This window comes from Dipteris shenzhenensis, chromosome 25, assembly GCF_047967505.1.
Source record: "Dipteris shenzhenensis isolate YYH24624 ecotype China chromosome 25, Dip_SZ_1.0, whole genome shotgun sequence".
Lineage (NCBI taxonomy): Eukaryota > Viridiplantae > Streptophyta > Polypodiopsida > Gleicheniales > Dipteridaceae > Dipteris > Dipteris shenzhenensis.
The window spans coordinates 2,645,747-2,655,103 of NC_141620.1; positions in this window are offsets into that span (position 1 = coordinate 2,645,747).

Sequence of the window (9,357 nt, forward strand, 5' to 3'; positions counted from 1 at the left end):
ATTTGAGGCCAGCCGGTCTATCACAACCTCTGCCTATACCTCAAGGTAAATGGACACATATCAGCATGGACTTTATTACAGGTCAACCAGTGAGCTCTAAGGGTTGGAACAGCATCTTTGTGGTTGTTGATAGACTTACTAAAGCTGCCCACTTTTCCTACTAAGACACAATTTACAACTTCCAAGGTGGCTAAGCAATTCATGGAGAATGTGTTTAAATTACATGGACTTCCTCAGAAGATTGTGAGTGATCGTGATGCTAAGTTCATGGGGCATTTTTGGCAAGAGCTTTTCAATTCTATGGGAACACTTCTTACCCTAAGTACAGCAAATCATCCTCAAACTGATGGGCAAATAGAGAGGATTAATCGCTAGTTGGAAGAGTATCTAAGGTATTTTTGTTTTGAGACCCAAGCATCTTGGGATCAATGGTTGCATCTAGTTGAATTTTGTTATAATACCACCAAGCACACTTCAATTGGTATGAGCCCTTTTGAAGCCATGTTTGGTTGTAAAGCTCATGTCCCATCAACCATTATTGATCAAGCATTGACCAACCAGCAAGCTAAGGATGATTTGGCTCACATGACTGCTCTATTATAGCAATGTAAAGATAATATGGTAACGGCCCAACCAAGGATGAAGGATTATGCTAATGAGCATAGGAGAGATCTTCATTTTGAAGAAGGGGATGATGTGTTTCTCAGATTACATAAGTCTAGGCATGCTTCTTTGAAAGGTAATACCAATATTAAACTTGCTCATAGGTATTATGGACCTTACAAGGTTTTGAGGAAAGTTGGGGAAGTGGCTTTGAGTTGGAGCTTCCATCATCCTCTAGAATACACAAAGTATTCCATGTGTCACTTCTCAAGAAATATTTGGGACCTAAGGAGCAAGTTATGGAAGAGCTACCTCCTATGGATGAAGAGGGCCAGATTGAGTATATCCCTGAGAAGATCCTTGGATTTAGAGATCATGTGTTGAGGAACAAGTCCTACATGGAATATTTTATCAAATGGAGAGGTGTACCTGATGAGGAGTCTTCTTGGCAGCTACAATTGTGGAGCAGTACCCTCATTTGCTCAGCTGATTTCTATGGCCAAAATTGCATCTTTATGGGTAAATCTGATTTTCTTTTGCTATATTGCATATATGGATATGTTGCAGCCAGCATTCACTATTTTTTTCAGATCAGCATGTCTCTCATTGGATTATATGATCAGATTTGTTATATTGGACAACATAGCTCTTCCACCTTGTTGCTTGGTCTCTTGGGAATATTATATGATCCACTTACAGGATCCACTTACAGGTCAGCATGCCTATAGGGAGGTATTTGACTAAGAAACTTCATTGTTCAGCTGAGATGACCAGAATTGAGCTATTCAGGTTTACAAGGAGAATTGTATATCCAAGTTACAACCTTTTCAAATTTGAGGACAAATTTCTATTTGAGGAGGAAGGATTGTAACAGAGGGTGACTTTTATTTAGGCTAAAAGATAGTGGAAAGGCCTTTATTGGTTTGTAAGTGTTTTTCCTTTCTTTAGGGGATACCATAAGTTGCCACGTGGCATCCTAAGAGGTAATCCCATATGCAATATTGCTTTGTACTCACCTGGGCCATACCTATATAAGGGCTCTAGTTGTACTTGGCATTTATTCATGATTTGTACTCCATTACTGAAATAGAATACACAGCAAGAGTTCCATTACTCAACTGAATTCTAATTGGGATTGATTCCTCCCGTCCTTGTGCAACCCCTCACAAGTCTTTATTGTAGGTCCACCCATGACCTTCCACTCCTACTTTTTCCTAATACATAAGGTACTTCACTATAACTTTCTTGCCCTATTTCCATTATGTTCTACCAAAATAGTGGTGTTTACCTTCAGTTAGAAGTAGTCCTGTTGCATAAAAGCTTTGGAAGATCCATATTTTAAGTAATTGGCCTCTCATTGCCCATGGCTATAAGTAGGGATGTAAGTTTGACTCCTTGATTTAGTGAACTATTATTTTTTATAATTGCTGAATTTATCATCCATGGTAGTAAAGAACTTGCTATGTATTGTGTGTGTGTGTGTGTGTGTGTGTGTGATATGCTCTCTCTCTCTCTCTATATATATATATATATGTGTGTGTGTGTGTGTGTGTGTGTGTGTGTGTGTGTGTGCGCGTGCACGAGCACACGCATGCATGTTGTGTCTTTGTTGTTTGTGTGCGTGTGTGTTGTGTGTGTGTGTGTGTGTGTGTGTGTGTGTGTGTGTGTGTGCGCGCGCGCTATGTTTGTGTGTGAAGAAGAGATCCACAAAATGTCCTTCCCTCCTAAGATCATAGAGCCATTTCTCATAGGTTGGTTGTCATCATTGGAGCCGTTTACCACGTACTAGCCACAAGCTAGTTACCAGATGTTGGAAGTTTTTTCCCACAAGGAAGATATGAACCCCAATGACATAAAAAAGAAAACACATGGGAGGTTGTCTATTTGAGTGCTCTAATTTTTGTGTTCCATATCATTGGATTCAATATTGAAATTGACATACATGTCTCCTAGTTTTTCCTTTAGATTTGGTCTAGGAACCTAGAGTTGAACCCACTTGCAACTTGGCCCTGATTCGTGAGTTTTTTTCTTGAGTGGCTTGCTTGGCTATCTGCCTCTGCACTTCAAACCTCATGATTGTAGAAGTATGAGCATTCAGTTAGAACCCAGATCCACCAGGTCTAGCGAATTCAAGCAATCACTTTGATTAGGATCCATAGGCTCTCCATCAGCTTGGCTTCAGACTTGCAATTTGTTAGCCCCATCAGACCTTGTTGTGGCTTAATCCTTTGTGGATTCAACCTTCAACTTAAATGTGAGCTTCTAATTCATCTTCACAATTTCTGAGCCATCGGACTCTACAACTGCTCGATCCTATATGGCTTCAATTTCCACTCAGACCCAAGCTTCTAATCATTGACTACAATCCTATTGGACAAGTTGTTTTTGAGCTCTGCTTTCATCTCAGCCATGTCACATTGATGTAGTCTATGTTGCTCTAATGTTTCTTACATCCCCTTCAGGTGGTATTAGAGGCAAGTTGTTAGCTTCCACTCCAAGAAAACCTTGTAGTGATGCCATATGTTCTAGATTTGTCTAGAGCTTGCAAAGTTCAAATAAGCTTTTAGGCAAAAGGAATGAAGCAGTGCTATGCAGAGGACCACCAGTTATGGTACAAGGGATTTGATGGAATTGCCACAAAGAAAAGGACCCACAATATACAAACGGACCTTACAAGATAAAAGTACAAGGTAGATGCACATACTGACAAGCACAATGCTAGGTGAGTGACAGGAGGATAGAATGTGTGGATTACAATGAGACATTCTCTTTTTTTCTATACAATGAGACATTTTCTTTTGCTGCCAAATGGATAATCATAGAGATCATAGCAGTGTTCATTGCTTATTAGAATGGGAACTCCGTCAAATGGATGTTAAAAATTGGCAACTCTTAATGGTGTAGTGTAGAGGAAGTCAACATGGTCATCCATAGTGAGAACATAAATATAGCATCTTGTATGTGCCTAAGGACATCAAGTAAGCACCCAATAGCTTGATATCCACAAAGTACTGATGATCAAGTCATAAGAGAGGAAATAGGTTCTGACAAGGGTATTGTCAAAACTGACATTGATATTAGTTTCAATCTATTTTAATAAAAAAGAGGCCTGGTGGTGGCAGTTGTTGTTATATTATGCAATCATTCATGGATGAGATCAAATATGATGTTGAGATACACATTTGATATGTTAGATAGGGATAATGGATTGTTGCTTTGGCATAGAAGTCTAGAAAAGACCTAATGGCATTCTCTTATCATAGAGTAGTTATGTAATGTGATTTTTGAAAAGGTTCAACATGCAAAATAACAAGCCCATGCAAAGTCCTATGGAGGATGACTCAAAACTAAGTTTGACACTTCACCAAAAGTGGATGTGGAGTTGTAGTTAAGGGAGCTACCAAGAGAATCTTGTTGTATATTGAAGATACTACACTGTGTGGGTGAAATAGGGGGAAAACTCTTGCTACAGAGATATTTTGATGAAATTAATATGATAAAATTGATGATCAAAGATGTAAAATAGGTTATTAAATATATATAGTGGCTATTATGTATTGGCTACTAGGCACTTTGAAGTGGTTTTCAAAAGTGCATTTGGTTACAAGGGTTGTTGGAAAATCTAGGACTACCTTGTTAAAACTTGTGTGTTTATGCTCAGACAAAACATATTGAAACTCGTTGTTATTTTTCTTGGGAATAGACCGAGAAGGAAACACTTGATCTATCGTTTGCAAGGTTGGAGGACCACTTTGTTGCCACATAAGCTCTAAACAAGGATTAGTTTTAGTGCTTAGTGTTTGCATTTGTACTAGTTCCGTTTCCATCGAGGGGGAGTTTTAAAACAATTAATGCTTATTGGTTGTGTATATGTGTATATCCTAATTAATTGTGCTTTTAAGGACTAATTTTGGATGACTAGATTTTTCATGATAGCCCTAATAGGTTTGTTTACTTACATGAAAATGTGTGTTCATGCCCTTTAAATCTATCACAATATTGGCAATGCAGTAAGTTAAATAAGGTTAAACAGAAGTTGGAAAATTTTATTACAATATTGGCAAAGCATTAACTTAAATAAGGTTTGACAATATGAAATCAACATCCAAGTATATATCTATTCAAATGGGGGGCATGTCCAAATTCATCACATAGAACAAGCAAAGGACTCTTTTGCCTTTCGAGTCATTGAGAAGATTTTAGATCAACAAGCTTTGAAGTACAACTCATGATTTGAAAGAAGCTAGAAGTTATTGGAATGCTACCTCTATCTCATGCCTCCATATAGCATCATCATGACAAATCTACTAGTTTGCCTATCTTTGAATCAAATACTCTGCAAGTTGATCTCTTAATGCTTCTCCTTTCTTAGTGTGAGCCTCTCCAAAGTTCTCATCATTGTTGGACCCTTCATTTTCAGATTCCTCCATCATATTATTTAGATACATGTCTTTCTTGTCAAGAAGGATATTATGTAGGATGCAACAAGCATGAATCATTTGTGGTATAAACTCGACACTCTGATTGATTGGTATTGTAAGAATCTTGAAGGTATTTTTTAGCATCCCAAATGTCTGCTCTACATGCAACCTTCCTTGAACATGGCTTCTATTGTATATTGTCTTCCTTATGGACAAATTGTGCCCTTCATAAGGGTCTATAAGCCACGTTCAAAAGGGATACCCTACATTTCCAACTATGTACGGACGAGCTTGATATCCTGCATTAATCACTACACTCTGTCCTACAAGGATCTCTCCAATTTTGTTAACAGTCCAGAGTTTCTTAAAACCCTGCTATCATGTGTGCTTCCAGTATACCCAGAGAAAGCATCTAAAATCTTGTGGGATGAGTCACAAGCTGTTGGGGTAAAGGGCAGTGTGCCCACCCACTTGTACAGTGCCCATGTATACTCATATATATATGATAGAGGAATAAGCTGGAGTAGCTTTTGCTCCACCACTTTTGGTGTCTCCTATCCCTTTGTGTGTGCTCTCCTCTCCCACAACTGGTATCAGAGCCCATGGCGTTCGATCTACGAGGAGCTTGGTGAGAGGAGAATGGGCACTGCTTCGAGAGATCTACCGGGAGCTTTGGAGAGCTCGATTCTCTCATTCATAGAGAGATTTTGGGTAGACATCATCCAGACATATTTCTTTGCCATTTTGCGAAGCTTGTTTGAAAGCCGTCCAGGAGCTTGTTGAGCAGCTGGTGGTGGCATTTCGGATTGCCTGTGAGCCCTTGAGCTCGTTTATGAGAAGGGTTGTGGAGTCGATTGCCTAGTGTTGGAAGGAGACCGTTGATGGAGATCATCGATGATGTCGTGTGTTGCCAGCTTATGGAGCCATGGCAGTGCGGCATCCACCAATGCAAATCCATAATGCATCGAAATGGCATTTACTGCATCACCAATGCATCACCTCAAGTGTGCAATCCTTTGGCAACAAAATCAAGCATTCACCACTTGCCAAATCTGCCAAAGTGACTTGCCAAAATGCCAATAATGCCCTTGGACTGAAGTGAGATCCCAATCACTTTCTGTAATTTACTGTGAGTTCCCAATTCACTGTTGTGCAAGAGAAATTCCTACAACAATACCTTGCAGCCACTTTGGGCAAAACAACACGATGCCCCTATATTTGAACAGCGATATCTTTTTACTGAAAGACCGGATGCCAAAGCTGTAAACATAAAAGTTGTAGCTGGTAGAAAGATCTACAACTTGTCAGTTGACCTCAAGAGCCAAATCCTTGTGGATTCTCAGATATTCTCACCTGAAAAAACAGCTTCCTGCACATTGGTCACAAATAGACAGTAGACTGCAACTTTTGGTGGTTTTGCAGAGGCTGTAACTCCTGCAGCTTATATTGGATCAACTTGCTCCCAAAAGCAAAGTTGTAGTATGTTCTGTGAACTATAACTTTCCAGTTTGGCACAAAGTGCAATTCTGCACCAGGAAAGAGATATTCAGTCCTGAAAATGACTTTTTTGTCATAAAAACAGCAACAACAGCTTCCTTGAATGTTTGCTGCCAAGTGACATCATGAGAAATACTATGGGCATACATCAAGTATCCTGCAAGTCAATGAGCACAAACCAGCTCAAACATGTATCCACTTTCATGCATAAAAGCGTACCAAATGCCTGTCATAAATCTGTCAGAGTCTCCCCTATGAAAAGTCACTATAAAACTGAAGGACCAAAGTTGTCCAAAAGATGTAAATCAACCCAACAAATCGATGCAAAGTGACTATCAATGTCACTGAACTCAGCATCAAGACACCTCACAAATGTTACCAAGGCTGTATTTTCTGCTCAACCTTGAGACCTCTCACAGCATGTGAGGAATGATGCATCCAAAATGTGTCAATTGACAACCAAAATGGCATCCAAATGGCATGTACCACTATATCATTTGTGCATCCAAGTAAGCGACAATATCATGCATCCGTTGTACCCTTGTGACATCTGCAAAAAGAAAAATGGCACTGTACTTGTGCTGTCACTGTTTTTAAACAAATATCTTTTGATCCAAAAGTTGGATCAACTTGCGTCAAACAGCAAAGTTGTAGTGTTTTGAAGGATCTACAACTCTCTAGTTGAACACAGTGGCAGATTTTGCACAGGTGAAAAGCTATACAGTCTGCAAAATGGCTGTCTGCACACTGATCATCGAACTGTCCCTATTTTAAACAGTAAATAACTGTGTCCTGTAAACTCGGATGACCGAGCTGCCAGCAGAGAAAACGTAGCCCTTCCAAAGTTCTCGGACTCCTCTGTTGGGCACTAAGCCTAAATCCTTATGGATTTGCAAATACTTGCTGTCAAAAAATGGCATTCTGCTCACTTTTACTGTCTGAAATACTGTCCGATTTCCAGACTAAAAACAAAGAACTCACTCTTTTTCTCCAAAGTGGATGTTGTTGCTATCACTGGGCTGCATATATTCTTGTTTATGCCTCTTTATGGCTGAGTGCTTTTATTTATTTGGAGACCTGATTGGTCTGGACAACACTATATTTTTTGGTCATTTGGGTTGCCTATTGCACTATACTGCTCTTTGGTTGTGACCTATTGTGCCACAGATATGGCATCTACAACTGGTAGTGCCCTCTTTGATATTGAGAGGTTGGATGGATCAAACTTTCAGTATTGGAAAGAGCAGATTTATGATGTGTTAGTGCAGAAGAGGCAGCATAAGCCCATTCAATGCAAAGGTGTCAAGCCTAATAGCATTAAACAGAGTGATTGGGATGACATGGATGAGCAAGCATGCTCTATCATTCAGTTATCACTCTCGAAGTCAGTCTACTTGCAGGTACAAGATGGTGTACAGGGTGTAGACTACCATGCATATGAGTTTTATACTCGTATATGCCGGATGTATGACCATGATAGTGAGAGGCCCTAAAGGGGAAATGAGAGCAAAAGGAAGAGAGTGAGAGAGAGAGAGAACTCCAAGATGAGAGAGAGAGAGAACTCCAAGATGTGCGGGTGTGAAGTGATGAGCCACACCACAAACTCAGTTGTGTTTTATTAGGATTAGGTTTACCCTATGACTGTCCTAAGACAGTCATAGGTGTCCTATCTCTTAATGAAGGGTTGGCAATGTGCCTTTACCCCAACAACCTCCCACCTAAAGGCCAATGTGCCTAAAGGGGAGAAAAGAATAAAAATTACAGCAATATACAGTTACTGTATACAAGACCATAAAATAATAATGGTCTCATCCTAATCCCATGATGTGGCGGCAATGTGCAAACCGCTCTGTAGGCAAGCTCTTAGTGAGCAAATCTGCAGGATTATCATCAGTATGCACTTTCACAAGCTCAAGTCGCTTGTCTTCCAGTACCGCCCTGATGAAATGATATTTCACTTCTATGTGCTTGGTCTTCTGATGAAAGACCGGATTCTTTGCCAACATGATAGCACTCTGACTATCACAATGCAAAACTGGCATATCTTCTGTAATGCCCAAATCTCCCACCAGCCGAGTAAGCCATATTGCTTCCTTGCAGGCCTCAGTGGCTGCAACATATTCAGCTTCTGTGGTTGACAGTGCAACGCATTTCTGCAACCGAGACACCCATGATATAGCACCTCCTGCAAATGTGAAAATATAACCGGTAGTAGACTTCCGGTTATCTGCATTCCCTGCATAGTCTGAATCTGTAAAACCATGCACCAATGCATCTTGCCTACCATAGCATATGCACAAGTCTTTGGTACCCTTGAGATACCTCAAGACACCTTTCACTGCTTCCCAATGCCGCTTGCCTGGATTTGCCATATACCTGCTGATGACTCCCACCGCAAAAGCAATATCCGGACGAGTGGCAACCATGGCATACATCAAAGATCCAACTGCAGATGCATACGGAACCTTGGCCATTTCAGCCTTATCATCATCTGATCTGGGGCTGTCCTTACTGTTGAGTTTTAAATGTGGAGGCAACGGGGTACTAATAGACTTCCCCCCCTCCATTTTAAAGCGCTGCAGTACTTTGTCAATGTACTCTTTTTGTGATAGAAACAAAAGTCCCTTGGACCTGTCACGAGTAATGCGCATGCCAAGAATATGATTTGCATCACCCAAGTCTTTCATGTCAAAAGACTTATGCAGTTGTTTCTTCAAAGCACTAATCTCATGCTGAGATTTACTGGCAATAAGCATGTCATCCACATATAGAATGAGTAGCATCAAACTGCCATCCTTTGCCCATTTGGTGTACAAGCAATGATCGGTCTCACACC